This window comes from Panthera tigris, chromosome A1 (assembly GCF_018350195.1).
Source record: "Panthera tigris isolate Pti1 chromosome A1, P.tigris_Pti1_mat1.1, whole genome shotgun sequence".
Lineage (NCBI taxonomy): Eukaryota > Metazoa > Chordata > Mammalia > Carnivora > Felidae > Panthera > Panthera tigris.
In genome coordinates, this window is record NC_056660.1 from 68,297,553 (window position 1) to 68,321,589 (window position 24,037).

At 39.3% G+C, this 24,037-nt stretch overlaps 1 protein-coding gene across 1 annotated transcript in view; it reads left to right on the forward strand.

Moving 5' to 3' along the window:
* Positions 1–24,037, forward strand: part of RAP2A (RAP2A, member of RAS oncogene family) — a 32,917-nt gene that overhangs the window by 6,980 nt on the left and 1,900 nt on the right. The window lies entirely within an intron of this gene.

Below are 24,037 nucleotides of genomic sequence, written 5' to 3' on the forward strand. Positions count from 1 at the left end.
AGTTTGGATATGAGTAGATTCTAACAAGATACAAATGATAGAGACAGAATAGTTACAAAAGTATAAATGTAGAGATATTTCTGTAAGAAATGCATCATGAAATTTTAATAGCGTGCAGAAATACACCATATATATTTGCCTTTTTGTTACTTTGACAGCTGTGCTTTATTATATTAAAAATTATTCTCAGGGGCACCTGGGTGGCCCAGTTGGTTGAGAACCGACTCTTGATTTCAGCTCTGGTCATGATCTCATGGTCATGGGATAGAGACCCTGCATACGGCTCTGAGCTTTCAGTACAGAGCCTGCTTGGGATTCTCTCTCTCCCTCCCTCTCTGTCCCTCCCCTGTTCAGGCATGCTCACACATGCTTGCTGTCTCCCCCCAAAAATAAATGCACTTAAAAAAATTATTGTCAGCCTGACAGAGAAGTTAAAACATACCTTTATGCTTTACCAGATCAAATTGTGCCTTTTGGGGGAATAATACCAATAATGGTAATGCTATGACTTTAGATGACTGCATTTCAATAAAGTATATAAGTTAGATATAAACATATGGGTAAAGTTTTAAGATTATCAAAATACCTAAAAATAACATATCTCTAGTCGCGAAGATTTTAACATGGTATGTACTAAATACTCTTTGAATAGATTTAACTGTAAACCTCCAAAAGATTGAAATCTCGGGGCGCCTGGGGTGGCTCAGTCAGTTAAGCGTCTAACTTCAGCTCAGGTCATGATCTTGCGGTTCATGGGTTCAAGCCCCACATCGGGCTCTGTGCTGACAGCTCGGAGCCTGGAGCCTGCTTCAGATTCTGTGTCTCCCTCTCTCTCTGCCCCTCCCCTGCTTGCACTCGGTCTCTGTCTCAAAAATGAATAAAGACGTTAAAATTAAAAAAAAAGTTTGAAATCTCTTTGGAAATATGGGACCTAATATTCCAACTATTTCACCTTTTATTCTTGTAGGAAAACCCTAAAAAAAAAAAAAAAAAAAAAACCTACATTAGCCTGGTTTTTAATATATTTCAGTTTAAATTAATGATCACAGCTGTGAAATAAAATTTATTTAGGCCTGTGAATCAAAATAAGATTATTGAGTTTCTGAATCAAATATCAACAGCACGTTGTATTGAAGTCATGGTTTGGTAAGTCCAGTAACAAAGCAACATTGGAAGTCTTTGGAATCTGAAGCATTTTGACCTGATGTTGAAAATATTACACATTGCTAAAAACTGTATCTGAATAAGCTATTTTAAATAGATTACAGTGTGTAAATTAAGTACACTTTGAAATTATACATTCTTTTTACTCAAAATGCTGAAAGATATTCACTGTCAGAATTGGATAGTTTGTTGTTTTTGCTTTGTTCTGTTTTTTAGTTTCTCTAATGTCTTAATATGTTTAAGGCTTGAAAACATACTAAAATTGATTTCTTAAGGGAAAATACAGTGATTTATAATTTTTCTGTTTCTTAAAAATTTTTTATAATATATTATAATATATATAATATAATACATATAATGTAATATGACTATAATATATAATTTTATATTTATATAATATATAAATAAAATAAAAAATGAGTTATAACTGACAGTTTTTTTCACTTAGTGAAATTACACAAGAAAAACATTGTAAACTGTTATTTAAAACATTTAGAAGTGTTTGTTACTCCTTAAACATGATGATTTGATATGTGTATATATTGCAAAACAATCACTACAGTAAGTTTAATTAACATCCATCACCACATATAGCTGTAATTTTTGTGTGTGTGATGACAATTTTTACAATTTTCTCTTACCAGCTTTCAAATATAGTTATTCTAACTGTAGTCACCATGCTGTTATAACTGGAAATCTGTACCTTTTGACTACCTCTCTCTCTCTCTCTTTTTATCATACACATACGCACACACATACACACACACACACACACACACACACACACACACATTCTGCCAACCATCAATCTGTTCTATGTATCTATGAGTTCAGGTTTTTGTTTTGTTTTAAGATTCCACATATAAGTGAAATCATACATTATTTGTCTTACTCTGACATACTTCACTTAGCATAATGTCCTCAAGGTCCGTCCATGTTGTTTCAGATGTCAGGATTTCCTTCTTTTTTTGTGGCTGAATAATATTCTGTGTGTGTGTGTGTGTGTGTGTGTACATACATACATGCATACATACATACCACATTTTCCCTGTCCATTCATTCATCGGTGGACACTTGGGTTTCTCCACGTCTTGGCTATTATGCCTCAGTGACCGTGGAAGTGCAGATACCTCTTCAAGACGGTGATTTCGTTTTCTTTGTATAAATACCCAGAAGTAGAATTGCTAGATCACATGTAGTTCTACTTCTAACTTTTTGAGGAACCTCCATACTGTTTTGCATGGTGACTGTATCAGTTTGCATTCCCACCAACAGTGCACAAGGATTCTTTTTCTCCACATCCTTGCCAACATTTGTTATCTCTCGCCGTTTTGATAATTACCATTCTAACAGGTGCAAGGTGATACCTCATGGTGGTTTTGATCTGTATTTCCTTGATGATTAAAGCACCATTTCATATGTTTGTTGGCCATCTGTACATCCTCTTTGGGAAAATGTCCATTCAGATCCTTTACCCATTTTTTTTTAATTGAGTTGTTTTGTTTCTGTCAAGTTGTATGAGTTCTTTGTATATTTTAGATATTAACCTCTTACCAGATTTATGTTTGAAAATACTTTCTCCCATTTCATAGATTGCCTTTTCACCTTGTTGATGGTTTTCTTTGCTATGCAGAAGCTTTTTAGTTTGATGTGGTCCCATTTATTTATTTATTTTTCTTCTGTTAACCTTTGCTTTGGTGTGAAATCCCAAAAATCCTTGCCAAAACCAGTCTCAGGGAGTTTACTCTCTATATTTCCTTCAAAGAATTTTATGGTTTCAGGTCTTCTGTTCAAGTCTTTAATCTATTTGAGTTGATTTTTGTGTATGGTAGAGATACTGATCCAGTGTCATTCTTCTGCATGTGGCTGTCCAGTTTTTCCAACACTATTTACTGAAGAGGCTATCCTTTCCCCACTGTATAGTTGTGGCTTTTTTTGTTGTGAATTAGTTGACCATGTATGCATATGTTTATTTCTGGGTTTTCTAGTCTGTTCCATTGATCTCTGTGTCTATTTTTTATGTCAGTGCCATACAGTTTTGGTTACTGTAGCTTTGGAATGTAGTTTGAAATCAGGAAGTGTGACACCTCCAGTTTGGCTCTTTCTCAAGATTGCTTTGGCTGTTCAGGGTCTCCTGTGCTTCCACACAAATTTTAGATTTGTTCTATTTCTGTGAAAAATGGCATTGAATTTGATAGGGATTACACTGAATCTGTAGATTGCTGTGAGCAGTACGGATATCTTAACAGTATTGTTTCAATTCACAAGCATGGAGTGTTTTCCCGTTTATTTGTGTCTTCAGTTTCTTTCATCAGTAGCTTATGTTTTGTTTTTTAATTGTTATAATCTATCAAAAAAACCAAAGTATTGAAAAAATAACACATCTCTGTATCTGCTTCCATGCATTCACTCAGCAGTGGCTGTCACATTTTCTTAATCGTGGCCCTAAGTTAAGAGATACATTTTACATTGTGACACAGCACACATGCGCGTGCACAGCATAAATATGTCTAACTAAAACCAAAGTTTCATGAAATAATAGTTAACTTTCCTATGTTGCTTGTAATATTTTTTCTACTTTATTCTTTTTTATTTCATTGTTTTTAAATGTTCTTCTTGATCCACTCAACTGATCTCATCACACAGTTTGAAAAGGGCTGTCCTAGAATGTCTGTCCTCCAAGAAAAAATAAATACAACGATCTCAGTAATAGTTTGAAGCAACATTTATCTTTTCTTCCTGCTTTCCCAGTTTCCAGCAGCCCTACATAAATGCTACAAAAATGAAACACTTCCTAACCTGAGTTAGTAACATGCTAACCTCTGTTACAGAGAAAGATAAAGTTCAGACACTAAACAAAAATATACACAAAGTCTGCCTTTTGAAGAAGCATGTGTTTGTGCGTGTTAAAAACATGACATTTTTCTCATTTCTTGTGTAATTTTATTCATTCTGGTAAGGCAGGATAGCTCCTGCCTCATGAAGGCTTAAGACAGAAAGAGATGCTATAGTGACATTCAGACTGGAACGTGTGATTGCAGGATGGTCCAGCTTTGCCACAGGCTGCCGAAGAAGCTTTGGAAAGTGATCTTTGTAAGAGGTTTGCTGCCTCTGTCCAGGATGATATTGATTCAGCTCTCCCTGTGACAGTAAAAATAGATGAAGATGACCATAATTATATATATATATATATATCTTGATATCACTTAGGAGAAATGCCCAAGAGAAACATCATAAACCCTTACTTAAAACATTTAGGAGTGTTATCTCTCATGCTTTTCTAAGGAGCAACCCTTACAAATTAATAATTCAAATGTGGAAATACCTCATCATATTAATAATTCATTACATTTTCGTATTTTCTTCTCTATTAGGGATCTTTACAGCTTTCTGTAAATGAAATCTCAGGTGTTTTTCTCTGCCCCAGGATGGAGAATTTTGTTGTTTTGTTCTAAACTCTAAATACATCCATCCTTAGATTTCCAGAGAATATAACAACTACCGTATATATGATAATTGCTCTAATTTGGCATTTTATTTTCTTATGCAAACTGATCTTATTTATAAAGATGGTAAGTGTTAATCTGGTTAAAGCTGAGTTGCAGTACTTAGTCATGTAATTAGAGGCAAGTTAACATTATCTGCATCTCAACGGCCTCGTCTGTAATATGGGTATAATACCGATGAGGTAATGAATGTAGTGTTTCTTTACATGGTAACCCTAAAATATCAGTAGTAAAGTTTCGCCGAAAATCACACAAATAGGAATGAAGTCTAAGTATTCATCTGACTTTATAAAACAGTATACTGCCCCACGTTTTCTTCAGAGTTAGACTTGCCTTACCGTATCTAGATAGCTATATAGCTAATTTAGTATTGCATTTCCATTTTTTTCCCACTGCTTTCTCGTCTGGGTGTGAAGTCCTAGTACAGTATGTTATAGAAATTATAGCATAGACTCTGGGGGTTTTGTCTTTGCCTTCCAGTAGAGACTGTGTTGGCTATAATTGGTGACAGTATGTTTTTGTGACTCACAAAGAATTGTGATGATTTTCAGTACATATATTTTAAGTACAAAGAACACATTACAAAAAGTGATGAGGCATATAGTAAGTATTTGTTAAATAACACTTCTTGAAAATGTTGGTAGTGGTAATAGACCTTTTTATGAATACCAGAAACTATTCCTGGGGTAAAGATCATTTTAACACTCTTCAATGGCCAGTTTAGATAGGTAGGTAGGTAGGGATAGGTAGTTTAGAGACCGAGAAATGTTGACCGAGCTTTTTAATAAATTGATTCCAGAAGTTTTATTTGTCTTTGTATAAAAGTCATCACCGTCGGGGCGCCTGGGTGGCTCAGTTGGTTAAGCGTCCGACTTCGGCTCAGGTCATGATCTCGCGGTTCGTTGACTTCGAGCCCCACATCGGGCTCTGTGCTGACGGCTCGGAGCCTGGAGCCTGCTTCGGATTCTGTGTCTCCCTCTCTCTCTCTGGCCCTTCCTCTCTCTCTCTCTCAAAAATAAATAAACATTAAAAAAAATTTTTTAAAAAAGTCATCACTGTCAACATTAAATACTATGCTTTAACCCACTTCATTTGCATAACATTGCCCTGGGCATTAGGCAAAATCAGTACAAGATAGTATCTGGCCTTCTGGTATGCCAGCATGTACTGTAAGTGAATATATATTTGACGGTGTTGAACTAATTACATATATAGAGAGAGGGACAAAATGCTTTTTAAAACAATTTGATTTCTAAGTTCCAAAATATTTTTACACCAAAAAACATTGCTTTTACCAGGGCCTCCTTTTCTAAGGACTTTTTTCATGCGTTGTAACTCATCGTAGAAATGAAAACTTTGCCTGTAAGAGTAATGCCAACGATTATATATTTACTTCATTATGTTTAGTATATTTTGATCCTCCTTGGAAATGAAATCTTATTTTCTGTTTATATTTGGTTGTAAAATGGTTTGAGCAGAATTGTTATTTTAGAAAGCATTAGAAAAGTAAACTAATTTGTGGAAAATTAAGAACAGTAGATTAGCTAGTCTTCCGGGAAGATAGCTGGGGACTAGTTAAAGATACTAGCTGATTATCAAGGATAGTCGAACATAGATTAAGAAATGAAGAGTAGGGGCGCCTGAGTGACTCAGTGGGTGGAGCTTCCAGCTTCTGCTCAGGTCGTAATCTCAGGGATCGTGGTTTCAAGCCCCACATCGGGCTCACTGCTGTCAGTGCAGAGCCTGCTTGGGATCCTCTGTCCCCTCTCTCTCTGCCCCTCCCCTGCTCATACTCGCTCTCTCTTAAAAATAAATAGCCATTAAAAAAAAAAGAAATGAATAAGCTTTACCTTTGTATCTTTTTTGTCTTTGCATTTAACAAAACTGAAATATCCAAATACGGTATATGTAAAATTATACTATCCAGAATGTCACCCCCACCTCCACTCAAATGACCCACATACACTCAAGACTGTTCTTTATCTGCTTTTGAACCAACACTCCAAACAAACACCGGCCATCAGTACTGTTGGTACCGTGGAGGGCTGGATGCCATGGCTCAGACAGATAGTTAAATACATGTATGCGCACATGCTTCAGAGCTAACTGGAAATTGAGACAACTTTTGTTAGCATACTTTTGAAGAGCAGGAGATGAGGAAAGAATTTCTTCATGGTTAATTCAGTTTGTGCACAATTCTAAGGACACACAACTTCTTTTTCGGTGGTCTCACGCTGAGGAACAGTAACGTTTGCATAAACTCTGTCCTTGCCCTCAAATGGTCATTAACTGGGTTCAGCGTGCTGCGGCCTTCAGTGAGGAAGGACCTGAGCTTCTGCGTGGGGCGCTGGGTGGGAAGGATCTTCTGGCTGCGTTCGGGCTCGGCAGGGACCATGCCGTGGCCACCAGCAGCAGTTGCCCAGAGGAAAGCAGCCCTCATGGCATGTTTACACCCAGGCCTAACAAGTCAGCACCCCAGTCCCAGAGGTACGTACCTTTGAAAGGCTACCCTTGATGACAGAAAACGCTTACTCCTAAGACCACCCTGAGCACGTCATCTGGTTTCGTTGAAAGAAACGCTTGGACGTTTATGGAAGAAGGGACTGTTTGGGGAAAGGAGACTGGGTCCATGGCTCTCATCAGCACATCCTGTTTAAATAATGAGTCTGGAAGCTTTTCTTTGTAGACCATACTGATTGGCTTCTCACAATCCCTTGTATCTTTTCCTTTGATTACGTATCACTGCTTTGATCTGGTCCCCTTTCTCCAAAGGGGACTACCTGGACAGTTCAGGTGTCTGCCTGTGTCCATGGCACATTATTTACAGTACCCATTTCTATCTCAGAAGTGTCTCTGGGCAATAAATTATATGCCCATTCTACACTCTTACCTCAAATTCCCTGTTTTTAGTATCACAATTTAAATAGATGTTCATGATGTCTAGTCTATGTATAGAGTCTCTTCCTTTGAGCTGGCCAACATCCTTTTGTACTGCATTTGTGAATTTGGATCAACAAATACTGATGACGTTTTACTCAGTTTTTAAAGATGACATCATTTTCTCTAAGCATGCTGGATTAAAGATGGCTGCACATTCTTTGACACAACTCCCATTTAGAGGAGGATCCGTTTCTGTTCCCCTTGAATCTGGGCTGGCCTGCGACTACTTTGACCAACAGAGTATGGCCGAAGTGATGCTAAGCAAGTTTTGGGCCTAGTCACTAACAAGACTAAGCACCTTCCACGATGGTCATTGGAAGCCCTGAGCTGCCGTGCTGGAGAACGCATGAAGAGGGCTGAGACTACAGTGGAGACTATTCATGCCCACCAACATTCCAGGCCGGCGGTGAGGCCATCTTTGACCTTCCACTCAGCCCAGCCCTAACCGAGCACCACTGAGTGAGCCCCGCCAGAAGAACTGCCCAGCTGAGCTCTGCCTAAATTCCTGAAATACTAGGAAAATGGTTATGTCAAGCCATTAAGTTTTGGAGCAGGTTTTTTGTTTGGTTTTTAAATGCCACAATAATTATCTGAAACAACAAAACATGTTTAGGGAAACGTTATTTTAGAAGTTACTTTGATAGAAGAGCACTATCTTTCTCTGTGAAGGTCTTAAAATATTATTAAAGATAACAAGTGAATGAGTTGATGTTGTATCTTAACTCTTAAAAGATGGCAGGTTGATGGGAGCACCTACCACCTGCCCTCACAGCATACGTGTCCTCACAGAGTACCTGCCCGTGTCATTTTACTGTTCCCACCTACATACAATTAACTTTGAAGAGCAGATTTGATTGTATTAAGAACATAATATATTAAAGTTTAGTTTCCACAGAAAACTCTAGGCATAGGTATATACCCTTTGACATAAACTACCATCTATGTTAACAAGAAAAGTTTCTTTCATGTATTTATTTGGTGCTAAACTGCTTCCATTCTGATATCCAGCACCTGACACTTAGAAAGTTTGCCGAATTAGTAAAGGTCCCTTCAGGTCATTACATTTCTGGAGTTTGGCCTTCTTGCTCCCAAATATCTGGAGACCCCTCCCCCCATACCACCATGAATCATGTTAAGCATTTCAGTATCTAATGCAAGGCATGGTAAAGAACATAAAAGAAACTATTCTCAGTAGTATGCATCCAAAAATGCTTTTTTCAGCCTGGTGATCCTGGATATGCTTGCATTGTTTCTGTGACATTTCCACCGTAGTCTACATGCAAAAGCTGTCATCTTGGAAGATCATCATTTCATTAACTCATTCTGTTTATTTTTTATTTTTATTTTTTTCACTTTTTATTTTTTTTGAGAGAGAGACAGAGCACTAGCAGGGGAGGGGCAGAGAGAGAGGGAGACACAGAATCTGAAGCAGGCTCCAGGCTCCGACCTGTCAGCACAGAGCCCGACACGGGGCTTGAACCCATGAACCATGAGATCATGCCCTGAGCCAAAGCCAGATGTTCAACCAGCTGAGCCACTCGGGTGCCCCTCACTCTATTTTGTGTGTCTATAAGAGGATTGATTCCAGCACTGGAGGTAGAGCTATATGTAGGACGTTCATAGCCTATAGCCTTCATCCTTCTGAGGCCCCTAAGGTAGCTGCAAAGGTAGCACAGCTGGTGTAAAGCAGAAACAAGACTTTATCTCAGAACTCCTCACTCGGCCTAGAGTTTCGTTTTGTTTTCTATTTTCTTCCATTAACTTACTAGGGCTTCAGAGCCATGGTTCATACTAACGACTTAGCGGTGTTTGGGGTGAGAAGGTGACTGGAGTAAGAAAAGAAACTTCGGTTTGGAGAAGATTGTCAGCCTTTGATATTAGAAGGAGTAGTATTTATCCTGTTTTTTTCGAAAACCAAATGGTCTTCAGTAGACGGTTAGATTTGGCCGTCCTTGCCAGGCGAATGGGAGCCAGACACAGAGGAGGTAAGATACTATGTCTGACATTTTTTGTACATTTTTACAGATATATCACCACAATTAAGATTCTAGAACTGACTTACTGGCAGATGGTTTGAGAGAACTTAGAAAAGAGTAATTAGCATTTCTGTAGTATTTTACAGTATCCGTAATACTTTAATGGCTAATTCATGTAAAGTGCTTAGTGCAGTGCCTGGCCCCTACTAAGCCGTCTACAGATGCTAGCTATTATTAGTAAAGTCATCACCATCGTGTTCCTCAACATAATTCCTAAGTATCGTTAAAATTTCTGTCACAAATAAGGAACCTGCAACTCAGAAAGGTCACATGACATCCATGGGAGCAGAGCTCGGCTTTTTCTAGTTACCTGAAACCGAAATCCAGTTCTCTCTCCCTTATGATGCACTCCATGAGGATTTTAGCCGTTGACCAAATTGCGGTTGACCTTGACTCTCAGCCTAGGGATAAGCTTTGTCTAGTCAAGTGGCTTGGGGGGATGGAGAGAAAACTGTGCAATGTTTTAAGTTCATAGTTGTGGGAGTGGCATATAGGATAGAGTACAGAGGTGAAGAATTGGAGGTGGGACCAGTTAGGAAGCGGTTACGTAGCTCAGGAATGAGTTATTTTGGAAATGGAAGGGTTGCTATAGCAGGAATGTAAATGAAGGGACAGATTGTCTCACGTCCAATAATCCTTGCTCTCCTCATCCTCTGTAATCACCACACTAGACCTACTACAGCCCCTCATCCCAAACCTGATGACTATTAAAGACTGTTGAAGACGTTTTTTGCTTACCAGCCATTCTCCCTTGCTGGCTCCCACAGAGACTTCTTAGAATGGTTTATAACTTCTTCTACTTCAGGGTTGGTTTGAATTCTGTCACAGTATCTGTAGCTCTTCATTTCCAATGGTTGCTGTCGGGCACCATAGTCTCCACCAATGGTGATAGTTTCCAGCTCCTTCATTGTGCAATTTTTTAATGTTTATTTTTGAGAAGGAGACAGAGCGCGAGCAGGGGAAGGGCAGAGAGAGACGGAGAGGGAGAGGTACAGTGAGAAGCAGGCCTCAAGCTCCTGGTTGTCAGCCCAGAGCACAGTGCGGGGCTCGATCCCACGAACCATGGGATCATGACCTGAAAGAAATCAAGAGTTGGACGCTTAACTGACTGAGCCACCCAGGTGTTTCTGGTGCTGTTTGTATTGTAATTTGGAAAGTAAGAAATATTTTAGTATCTTACTACAATAGTGGAACAGTCTCCCAAGGCAAATACTCTTTTATTCATAATTTGAAAGTTCCTAAAAAGTTTTAGCTCTTCATAGCTTTGCTGCATCTTTAAATCGTCTCCATTCGGAGAGATGGCTTCTGAAAAGTATTTGTAATTGAACTTTAACTGTGTACCAGCTACAGAGGAATTCTCATTCATAAACATTTTCACCAGAAATTCTAAAATGAAGAAGTGTCGAGAAGACGTATTCCATAACTTAATAAACGGAGAGTTAGGTAACCGTTCAGGCAACCTGCATGTGCCTGAGCAGCCGACTCAGTGTAGTCTTTTCAAGAACAAGAGTGGGACCTGTTTTGTGATGCACAGGTTTCGGATTTCAACTCTCACTAAAGGTAAAACACACGTTTTATGTCTGGACACATTTGTTCCTTTGATAGATGAAAGCTGTGTGTTCTTCATTTATGTGTCTCAACGTGAACTTTCCCTGCTATTTAAATTATGTAGGAAGACCCATACTTTGTTGACAGATTTTTAAAACGATAGATTTTGATTTGGTAGACCGAATATACATTAAAACACACACTAAAATTTAGCTACACATTAAAGTATCAAATATAGAGCAACAACTGCTTTCTAGTACCTTATTTTGGGTATCTTGGATATTACGCTTTAAAAAAAAAAATAAGGCGCCTGGGTGGCTCAGTCAGTTAAGTGACCCACTTTGGCTCAGGTCATGATCTCACGGTTAATGGGTTCGAGCCCCACATTGGGCTCTGTGCTGGCAGCTTGGAGCCTGGAGCCTGCCTCAGATTGTGTGTCTCCCTCTCTTTTTGCCCCTCCCCTGCTTGTGCTCTGTCTGTCTCTATCTCTGTCTCTCTCTCTCTCAAATATAAATAAACATAATTTTTTTTTTTAAATAAGAGAATCAACTGGTTTATTCAGATCATTTTTTGCATTTGTAAGTGACAAGGCTTTAGGCTTCTAGTTGTGAACACTTACTTACACACATTCCTGGGGTAGAAAATGCCCACTTCTAATGAATAAAAAGCCAGATTAAATGTAGTCATCAAGATTTTTTTTTCTTTCTAACATAGGTATTTGAAGTACTGTGGTATCTTGATATGCCCAGAAAGAACTAAGGTTAGATGGATCCAATTTATAAATCTGAGAGTGAAGAAAATGTTCAAAATTATCATTTTTATTTCCAGTGACGTGCTCTTTAGTATTAGCATTCCTTACGCTTTCAGTCCTCAGGCAATTTTGAATATAAATTAAACAGCACAGAACTTGGACAGAAATGTAAAATTGATTAGCAGTGTTCAGCTGAGTAATAAACTAACTGATCGACTGAATCCTGCACTTTCTGTGACTGAAAAACCCCGTAGCCAACATGCATGTTCGCTCAATTTGTCCTGAAGGTTATTTTCTGTTCCAATTTTAATGAGGAAATCATTTAGATAATTATCTTCTTTATTGATTTTTTTTCTGTTTCAGTTTATTATTATTTTTTATTGAAGTATCACTTCTGTGCAGTAAAGTGCATACATCTTAGATGTCCAGCTGGATGCCTCTCCCATATAGTCAAATCCTGGATGAACGTCCAGGACACAAATTTCGAGCAGCACAGCGGTTTCCCTTGTGTCCCACCCTGTCACTGCAGGCCCAAAGACCAGCACAGTCACGTCTGTTCCTGGGCTCCTGGCTTCTGTTGTTCCAGGTACCCTTTGTGAGATTCATCTGTGCTGCTGGTAGCAGGAGCTAGTTCTTTCCTAAGCCGCAGTAGTTCCCCTCGTATGGACGTACCACGATTCCGTCATCTCTTCTGGGGGTGGGTTGGGGCCGTTACCATTAACGCTACTGTGAACATTCTAGTACGTATCTGGGGTTACACGCATGTACACTTTCTCTTGGGGTATACCTTGGAGTGGGATTACTGGGTACGAATGCGTATTTGCAGCATGAGTAAATACTGCCAAATGATTTTCCAAAGTATTTGTACCAACTTAATCTTGGGCTCACATTGTCAGTCGTCTTAATCTTAGCTAACCTGGGAAGATTCCCGTGGTACCTCGTTGTGAGTTTAGTTTTTGTTTCCCTGGTGTGTAATGGTGTTGAGCGCCTTTTCATTTGCTTCATGATGATTTGGGTGTCTTCTCCTAAGAAATACCTACTCCAGTGCTTTGTCCATTTAAAAATTGTATTGTTGTTTTCTTCTCTTTTGTAGAAGTCCTTTATACATTCTGGATAGAAGTCCTGTGTTAGATACATGTATTGCAAATACCTTTTCCCAATTTTTGGCTTACCTTTTCACTTGCTTAATAGTTTCTTTACATGAGCATAAATTCTTAATTTTAGGGGCGCCTGGGTGGCTCAGTCAGTTAAGCGTCCGACTTCAGCTCAGGTCACGATCTCGCGGTCCGTGAGTTCAAGCCCCGTGTCGGGCTCTGGGCTGAGGGCTCAGAGCCTGAAGCCTGCTTCCGATTCTGTGTCTCCCTCTCTCTCTGCCCCTCCCCCATTCATGCTCTGTCTCTCTCTGTCTCAAAAATAAATAAACGTTAAAAAAAAAATTTTTTTTTTAAATTCTTAATTTTAATGAAGCCCAGTTTATTAACCTTTCCTTTTGTGGTTAGTTCTTTTTTCATATCCTATTTAATATATTTTTAAGACTTTTAAGACTTCATTAAAGCAATAATTTAGGAGGAGCTTTAAAAATAGTACACTTAACAGTGTTGCATGATTATCATTCACAGATTTTCAGAAGTAAACAAAATGTCCAACTGGTAAGAGTTGAAGGCTAAAATATCATTCTCTTTTTATTAACAGTAAGTTGAGAGTATATGGGAAGACCTTTAATAAGGTAAAATTTGAGTGGCAAATGATTGTTACCTTACCCAGTAAGATAACATGTCACATATGGAAAAAACATACAGGCCTTTAAAGAGACTCCCAGGTATAATCAGTGAAGGATGGGTGGAAATCTAGAGTAATATTAATAGAAACATGACATGAATAACCTGAGTAGGATATTTTAAAAATAAAAATTTTGTAGGAAAAGGAAGTAGCCAGTTCTATGGGAAAATCATCATTTTGTAAACTCTACGCTAAGAGGAGGTGGTCTTTAATGCTCATTAAGAACTCCATGATATACCAGAATCTTCTTTGTAAGAAGTAGTAATTTGGATAGCCAGGATCATTTTAAACATGGTCACAGTGAAAGTGTATTAGAAACAGGGTAATAGAAGGCATATGGTAGTTACCTTTGTGGTCTTATATTCTTAGTCATAAGATAAAACTATACTTATAAAAACAATAGTTTACCTATGAGTCATTTCTGATTTCTCTTTTTTTTGTCAAAACCACTACCTGCTCTGTGTCTTGCAACCAGCCCTTAGTATGTCTTGTTGGTGCAATTTCCAAATATATTTTATGTCTTTTTTTTTTTTCTACTGCCATTGCCATCATCCCAGTTCAAGTCCTTGCTGTCTCCTGCCTAGACCACTTCAGGTGTCTTTTATCTTCCTGCTACTTTTGTGACCCTAAAATCCATTTTCTGTATGTTAGCCACACTGATCTCTTAACACATAACGCCATGTAACTTCCCTGCCTAAAGTCCTTCAGTAGCTTTCTCCTCTTTCTCCTGTCCTTAGAATAGTAGCCATCGGTCCTCTTCATCCCTCCTGCTCTTCTCTCCCCTTGCTCTTTATGATGTAACCATGCTAGTCTCCTTTTTGTTCCTTGAATAAGCCTACTACTTTCCTACTGCCTATCTTTAAAATCTTTTTCTGCCTAAAAGGTTTCATTCCTGGTTTTTCCCATGGCTCATTCAACTCTCAATCCTCAAGCTTGTGCTTAGATTTCATCTTCCTGGAAATGCCTTCTTTGATCACCCAGTGTAATTAATATTGGCCTACGCAGGTTATTACATAGTAATATTGATTTTCTTTGTAACAGCCATCACAGTCTTTCGTTATATTGTCTGTTTGTGTTTAGTGTTTCCTCCAATTTTTGAATGTAAACTTCAGGGACTTCATTTGTCGTATATCTCCAGTGCCTCACACAATGCCTAGTGGGTACTCAAGAGATGTATTCATGAAAACCTATGCACCCCAAGTTCTTTTTTTTAATGTTTTATTCACTTTTGAGAGAGAGAGGTTAAGCATGGGAGGGGCAGAGAGAAGGGGACAGAGGATCCAAAGCAGACTCCATGCTGACAGCAGTGAGCCCAATGCGGGACTCAAACTTACCAACTGTGAAATCATGACCTGAGCTAAAGTCAGATGCTCAACAAAGAGAGACCACCCAGCACTCCTATGCTCAATATAAAATGTAAATAAGAGTTCAGACAACCGAACTAATTCGTTACAAAAGTAAGGGAAGATTTTAAAAGAGATGAAATTTGACCTGAGCTTTGAATGGCAGTTAGAATTTGACTGGTAGGAAGTAATGAATCACTAAATTCTACACCTGAAACTCATATTACACTGTATGTTAACTAATTGGAATTTAAATAAAACCTTGAAAATAACTTGATTGGTGAGGACCACTATAGTTAGATGACCACCATGAACAAGGAGACAGAATTAAGAGCAGAAGATTCTCTTTGGAAAGTTGTAGGAAATAAGGTTGAATTAGATGTGAAGGGCAAGAGTTTGGATAGCTGAAGAACTAAACGGGAAAGTTTATATATGACATGGTTAACAGTGGAAAGCTGTTGTCAGCCCCTGAGTAGGGGAGCATGGATGACATCATGTAAGTTAATCATTGCAAGGAATTGGTGCATTTCACCTAAGTTTCTCTTTCAGGAGCATATTCTTCCAAGGTCTGTAGGGTCTGTAGTGATTTTTCCTATTTCATTCTGATATCATTAATTTGTGTCCTTGTTTTCTTAGTGTGGCTAGAGGTTTGTCAATTCTACTGATGTGGAACTAGTTTTTTTAGTTTTCTATTTAGGTCTATTTCTATTTAGATTTACTATATTGTTTATCTGTCTTTGATTTATTTGATTTTTCCTATTTATTATTTTTACTTTCTGCTTAATTTGGATTTATTTTGTGCTTTTTCTAGTTTCTTAATGTAGAAGCATAGATCACTGGCTTGAGACATTTCTTCTTTTCAAATATAGACATTTAATGCTATGATAGTTCTCTGTGACCTGCTTTAACTGTGTCCCACAAATTTGGGTATATTTTTATTTTCTTTCCATTAAATCTTTCCTAGTTTTCCTTGTGATGTCTTCTTTAAGCCGTGGGTTATTTAGAAGTATATGGTTCAGTTTCCAAACATTTGTAGATTTTCTCATATCTTCCTGTTACTAATTTTCCATTTAATTGCATTATGGTCTAAGAACATATTTTGTATCATTTCAATTCTTTGACATTTGTTACAGTTTTTATAGCCCAAACATGGTCTATCCTAGTGAATGTTCCAGGAGCACTTGGGAAGAATATATTCTGCTTTTGTTGCATGGAGTGTTTTATAAATGTTAGATAAATGGTTTAATAGCCTTTTGCACTGCTACACAGTTTCTACAGTTGTGGTCATCTTCCCAGCAAAGTGGGCAGAAGATAGAAAGGAGAAAAGAAAAAAGAGAGGAACATACAGAGATTTCCCATATAATCCCTGCCTACACATGCATAGCCTCCCCCATTATCAACATCTCCCACCACAGTAGTACATTTGTGACAATTGATGAACCTGCATTGACACATCGTAATCACCCAAAGTCCACAGTTTACCTTAGAGTTTACTCTTGGTGTTGTACATTCTGTGGATTTGGACGAATGCTTAATAACATGCATCTATCATTATGGTATCCTACAGAGTATTTTCACTGCCCTAAAAATACTGTGTTGCACCTGTTCATCCCTTCCCGTCTCCCACCCCAACTCCTGGCAACCTTTGATCTGTTAACTTGTCTCCATAGTTTTGTCTTTTGCAGAATATCATATAGCTGAAATCGTACAGTCTGTAGTCTTTCCAGATTGGTTTCTTTCACTTAGTAATGTACATTTAGGGTTCCTCCCTGTCTTTTCATGGCTTGATAGCTGACTCCTTTTTACTGCTGAATGAAATCCCATTGTCTGGACGGACCACAGTTTATTTATCCATTCACCTACTGAAGGATATCGTGGTTGCTTCCAAATCTTGGCAATTATGTGTGAGGTTGCTATAAACATCCATGTGCAGGTTTTTATGTGGATACAAGTTTTCAGCTCCTTTGGGTAAATACTTGGGATTGCTAGACTGCGTGGTAAGAGTATGTGTAGGAAACCACCCAAGTGGCTAAACATTTTGCATTCCCACCAGAAGCGAATGAGAGTTCCTGTAGCTTCACATCCTTCAGCATTTGGTGGTGTCAGTGTTCTGGATTTTGGCCACTCTAGTAGGAGTGTAGCAGTATCTCATTGCTTTAATTTGCATTTCCCTGATGACATATGATGGTAGAGCATCTTTTCATATGTTTATTTGCCACCTGTATATCTTCTTTGATGAGGTGTCTGTTAAGGTCTTTGACTGATTTTTTATTGGGTTGATGGTTTTCTTATTGTTGAGTTTCAAGACTCCTTTGTATGTTTTGGATAATAAATCCTTTATCAGATGTAAAAATATTTTCTCCCTCAGTTGGTTTTTAATACAACATTTAAAATGCCTCAGTTGCATTGTCATGATCAATTGGACCCTCACAAACTACGAGGAACCGATTCTTCTGATACAGTGCCAGCTCTTAATTTCTAGGAAGGCAGATTATGTTTATTAACCTTGGTATGGAGTATCCCTGATAGCTTTGAATGTCTTTTTACTGTCATTATTCTCCACGCTTAATTTTTGTATTACATTTACAGATTTCTCTCTCTTCTTCAGGATGCATTCTGAAACCAGCAGAAAGTCAGAGCAGAGGACTGTGGTTTCATTACTCAAGCTAAATTACCAGAAGTGCCCTTTTAAGATGAAATATTTAGTCACTTCAAAACAAGTCAGTCTAGAGGAAGAGAGCAGCCTTACTTAGCTCATGGTTTCCATCCTTACAAGAAGTATTGATATTTCGTGCTAGCAAGCTGTGGTAGAAGCTGTCACCTCCTAGCCAAAAACAATCCTTTTTCTTCAGGACTGCCACAATACTTTACTGAAAGATTAAAAATATCAGTCCCACGGTTGCAGAAACAGGCACTCTTAACTTACACACTACTGGTTGTAATACAACTTTTGGGATGCCAGTTAAGACTCTGTGTGTGTGCACAACAATCTGATGAACTTAGAAATGTGATTTTTCTGGCCCACCTACACACATATTACATATACCTTTGAGACAGAAATCACACTTCTAAGTGTAGCTCATCAGACTGCTGTTTATGTTAGTAAAAAAAATGAATCAGTAAAAAAAATGCATTAATGGGGAAGAAGTAATTAAATTATGGTACAGTTAGAGTATAGAGTCTATAAAATGTAATACTACTTAGCCATTAATAAAACTTATATCATTTATTGAAATGGAAATTTCAAATATAATTGGTACAGTCTCCTTTTACAAAAACTAATATCTATGTTTATATAGATTCGTATAGGAAAATAGTCTGGAAGGATATATACCAGAAAGTTAGATTATTCTCATGGAAATGGGATTAAAAATGTCTTTCATTTTCCTCCTTACCTATTTAAATATCGCTGGGATTTTTATCATTATTATGGCTGACCCTTGAACAGCATGGGTTTGAACAGTGCAGATCCACTTATATGCAGATTTTTTTCAATAAATAATAAATAAATTTTTTTCAATAAATTTATTTCAAATAAATAAATAAATTCAAAAAAATTTCAATAAATGTTTTTCTATTTTTTCAATAAATAGAAAAAAATAAATTTTTTTCAATAAATAAATACAGTACTGTAAACGTGTTTTCTCTTTCTTAGGATTTTCTTTTTTTTTTTTTTAATTTTTTTAACGTTTATTTATTTCTGAAACAGAGAGAGACAGAGCATGAGCAGGGGAGGGGCAGAGAGAGAGGGAGACACAGAATCTGAAACAGGCTCCAGGCTCTGAGCTGTCTGCACAGAGCCCGACACGGGGCTTGAACCCACGGACCGCAAGATCATGACCTGAGCCGAAGTCGGACGCTTAACCGACTGAGCCACCCAGGTGCCCCTCTTTCTTAGGATTTTCTTAACATTTTCTTTTTTTAGCTTACTTTATTATAAGAATACAGTATATAATACATATAACAAAGTATGTGTTAAATGACTGCTTTTGTTACCAGTAAGGCTTCCAGTCAACAGGAGGCTACTAGCAGTTAAGTTTTGGGGGAGTCTATATGCTGTCAGCGCCCCAATTCCCACATTGTTCAGGGTCGACTGTACTTATTTAATTTGAGCAGGGAGAGGAGAAAGAAAACCTATTTGCATTCTGGAGAAACAGATTTCTATATTCTAAAGGGTACAAGAACTAGGACCTATGGGAAGGGCCAAGATGTTACAAATGACAGCTCACGAGACAGGGATAAACCTTTTATCACCTGCTTTTTAACACTAACGTTTAACAGAACTGACAGAAAGGACAGAATGGGTTGTTTGAGATATGAGTTCCGCATCACTAATGATGTTCAAATATAGCCATTTGGTGAGGTTGTCATGGAAGTGGTTGGAGCCTCGAGTGGTTTGACATTTTGCCTTGAGACTCTCTTGGTAGATGAGATTTTTAACATGAGGGGAAGGTTGACTAAGGGGACCTATAAAAATCTTCCTGATTTTCATTCCTGAATTCAGAGACAATTGTACTTCAACATGCTTGTGCAAAAGTGACTTAGAAGAATGCAGCATGACACAAACCGTGAGATCGTGACCTGAGCTGAATTCAAGAGTGGTAAGAGCCTAACCGCTTAACCGACTGAGCCACCCAGGCGCCCCCGCACGGCCTTCTTTTCATACGCTGCAATACAGCACCCTCCAAAGGAAGTTAAAGGCGCTGACCGTAGTGGTTTCTGTCTACAGCTTATCACTGGTGAATAAACGAAGGGAAGAAGGAATTGATTCCGGATTTGCCACAGTGGAAAACTGTGAACTATGTCAACACAGTATGGTTTGAGGTCACGAAGCAACAGATTAGGCCAGTGTCTTCAAAACCCTGCTGACCCGCACGAGTAGTCTTCAGAGCTTACACATGTAGATATATATATTTTTTTAATAGCCTCTTTGTGGGTCTCTGGTCCCATAAGTTCAGATCCAGTAGGTCTGGAGTAGGGCCTGGGGATCAGTACTTTTTTTAATTCCCCACTTATTTTGGCAATTGGCCAAGTTTAGGCACAACCAGAAGTAAAACATACATACACACATACATATGCATACACACATATCAGGAAAGTTACCAAAAAAGAGAAAACAACATGAGACTATTGGAAAGCCATTAAAAAACCACTGGAATCCATTGGCAAGCATCAAATGTTGTGAACTCTGTGAAGCTACCTCACTGAGAAGCCTGTCGACATTCTACAGCCGAGTGATGCTCAAGCCTGAGTGTCTGATGATCCATTCAGTGCATTAGGCAGAGCTAGTTTTATTCATCAATACATCATGTAATCATGCTCATGAATACAATAAACACTGTAAAAATCATGTCGATAAAACAACTGTTTGCAGACTATGAACAAATATAAGATTATTTGAGCTGCATGACCATAACCCTGCTCACGTTCTTAAAAGAAATACCAAGGAGGAGCGCCTGGGTGGCTGAGTCGGTTAAGTGTCTGACTCTTGATTTCAGCTCAGGTCATGATCTCACGGTTCGTGGGTTTGAGTCCCACATCGGGCTCTGTGCTAACAGCTCAGAGCCTGGAGCCTGCTTCGGATGCTGCGTGTCCCTCTCTCTGCCCCTCCCCCATTCTCTCTCTCTCTCTCTCTCTCTCTCTCTCAAAAATAAACACTAAAAAAAAAAAAAAAAAAAAAAAGATCATCCTGTTGGGTGTTGTGCCAAGAACAGTGCTAAGCTGTCAGCCATCACTTGGTCAGTGATATGTACTGATTGTGGGAATGGCCCACTAGGTCCTGATTTTTAACTTCGAAGCTGAAGCACGCCTTGGAAACCTAGTCCAGCTCACTTTATAGTTCAAGAAACTGGGAAGCAAGAGATGAAGTTAATTTGCTAAATTCACAGAACTAGCTAGAGGCAGTTCAGGGACCGGAGTCCTGGTCTGGCTTTGTTGGTTTTTCAACACACCCTTGCTGGAGCAGGGAGCAGGGTTTCCCCATGCTCCCCCTCTGTTGTGTCAACACGGGGCTTTTTTGCTTTTTTCCCTTTGCCTTCTCACCCGCCCACCTTGAGGAGGATCCTGGTTTCTCCAAATCTTACCCCCTCCACACAGGACCCGTCCCGTCAGCCCAACCCGAAGCCTCGCCTCCCCTTCCGCACAGGTAGCTGTATCTGGAGAAAGAAGGCTTTCCTTCTCTGCTTGCTCCCCTTCCCCTCCTGCTCAGCCCAGGGGACTGGAGAAGGCGAAGGCTGGCGGCAGGTGGCTGCTTCGTTCCTTGACTCGGGGTCAGGCTCTCCTGCCTGTCTGTCCTCAGGAGCTCCTCACCTCCCTTCTGACACTTCGAGAAGCTGTGTCCTCGAAGCAACGGGCAGGCGGGACAGGAAAGAAGCACCGCCCTGCGTTTCCCCAGCACTCGGGGCTTTCTAGGGCATCCTGTGAGCTTTACAGCGACCTGTGCGTTCAGTGGGAACAGATCCCCTGACTCCCTTTTTACCGACAAGGAAGTGACTACAGGTGACTACGGTGCAAGGTTTGCTCAGTCTTGCAGCCTCAGTGGCCGGGCTGGAAGCCGAGCCTCCAAATCCCAGTTTCGAATCTCTTCTGCGGTCATGTATTAATGTTAACAGCAAGAGACACAATTTCTCACCGTCTGCTATTCCGAGATGTAGAGAATACTTCCTTTCCCCGAAGACCTTTGAAAGTCTTCTGAGGACATCAGTCTGAATTGCTCCTGCCTTTTTAGCATCTCGGTCTTAGAGAAGACCGCTGACCATTCAGATAGTGATATAATGGCCAGGTTCTCTGCTGCTAAACTGTCACCTTCACTCGACAGTTAACTAAATGCTGTTGCATACGGACTTATGTTTGCAGTGTTCTTGTTGCCCTTTTGAGAATCCGTTGGCAACATTTATTCAGATTCTTGATTCAAACGGTGCGTGATACAACTGCTAATGATTTGATACGTTTGCAAGTTTTGAAAATCCACACAGCTGTAGCGTTTAGTTAGAAGTGTAAGAACTATTTCTTTACCTATAAAACATGATTTCATACTTTATTTAAACTAAAAACATAGTCTCTAAAACACTGCTTAACTACTAAGAGAAAGTGATGTCATCACTTTCCCTGTTAAAGGATGGTCCACAGAGATTGAAATTAATTTTTAACCCGATTAAATTCAACCAATACATTTTTCGGGATTGTATTCATGTTTATGTTCTTTCCCTGCCAAACAAGGTGATTTAAAGTAACGCTGCGGTGTATATACTCTCATAAGGAAAACCGAAATGCAGTTAAAAGCTTGCGAGTAAAATAAGTTCGGAAGGCTGAGAGGGCTCGTATGCAAAGCAGCAGGTCCGCAGCGTTTGTAATGCAGCTTCACCTTGCTGCCACTCGTCCTTGCAGAGGCCACCAGGCACACTTACGTAATTGTTTGTAGGGAAGAGTCCTAGAAGGTGTGAAAAACCCGTGTGTCGTACAGCCAGAGCTCGCAGTAGGATCTGAGGCCACAAAGCACAAGGCCCAGCTGGGCCACAGTAAATTCAGATAAAGCCACTGATACACATTGGAGTTTGTCCAAATCCATTTCCTGCAAAAGAATACCCAAGTTCTAGATTTACCTTTGATACGGTTGTCCCCACACATTTTTAAGTTGTTTTTATGTTCCAGATTGCTAAGTGGCGCACTACTGGGAGCCCTCTTGTTGAAACAGTTCTCAGTTTGACCGAGTGCCAGAGACAGAAGTGAGACTCTGGTGGGAATATAGTTTGCTTTACAAGCATGAGTGAGGGGAGAGAACCAATTTCACCGAGTGAGGAGACCGTGGAAGGATTCTCACTCATATTAACCACCTGCCCAGCACTCAGTTTCCTGAATGATAAAAACTGTGTACGAACCCCGCCTCAGTGAAGTCCTATATGGTAGTTTTCTCTTCTCATGGAGTGGCCGCGTCCTGTCATATTTGTTATCCTTATGTGCAATGGTGTGGTTTACTTCCTTTATAGATTAGAGATGCATTCTGCTTAGAGGAAGGTACACACACATACACACACACACACACACACACACACACACTGATTTATACTAAAATCACAAGAAGCTTTTAAAATGATGTTTGGGGCACTTGGGTAGCTCAGGTGATTAAGCATCTGACTCTTGATTTTGGCTCAGGTCGTGATCTCATGGTTCATGAGATCAAGCCCCTGTCCGGCTGTGCACTAACAGCGTGGAGCCTGCTTGGGATTCTCTCTCTTCCTGGCTCTCTGCCTCTTCCCTGCTTGTGCTCTCTTGCTCTCTCTCTAAAAAATACATAAACTTAAAAAAATTAGAAAATAAATAAATGATGTTTAAAGTAAAAATGATAGCCTTAGGAAAATATATTAGCAACATTCCTTAGAACAAACATAAACAATATTAGTAAATAACTATGCAGAGTAGCACCATGTATTTTTACACTGTGAGTAACCATCGTAAAGAGAATCGATCAGCCTTAGGTATCAAAATGATTTAGGGCCTTTTTACTTTGTTCTTTTCATACCGTTTTGTTATCCTTATTAGTCTAGCTTTTTTCCAGATGTCATAACTCACAGACGCCTTATCTTTGTCTGGCTGCTATAACAAAAAACCTCAGAATGTGGGGCTTAAACAACAGTTTGGAGGCAGGAAGTCCAAGATCAAGCCTCTGCCAGCTTCTGTGTGTGCTGAGGGCCCGCTTCCCTCGTTCTTGGACTCCTCTTTTTGCTGAGTCCTCACTTAGGGTCGGGGCAAGGGAGCAGTCCCCTATCTCTTTTCCATATACAAGGGCACCAATCCCATCCATGATGAAATCACTGCCCCAAAGCCCCAAACTCTTAAATACAATCACAGTGGGGCTTAGGCTTCAACACTGGGAAGAAGGGGGCACAAACATTCGGCCTATGGCACACTTGTGCTGGTTAGGAAGGAAGGGACAGCATCAAATAAAGCTAATGACTGAAATGTTTACTCCTT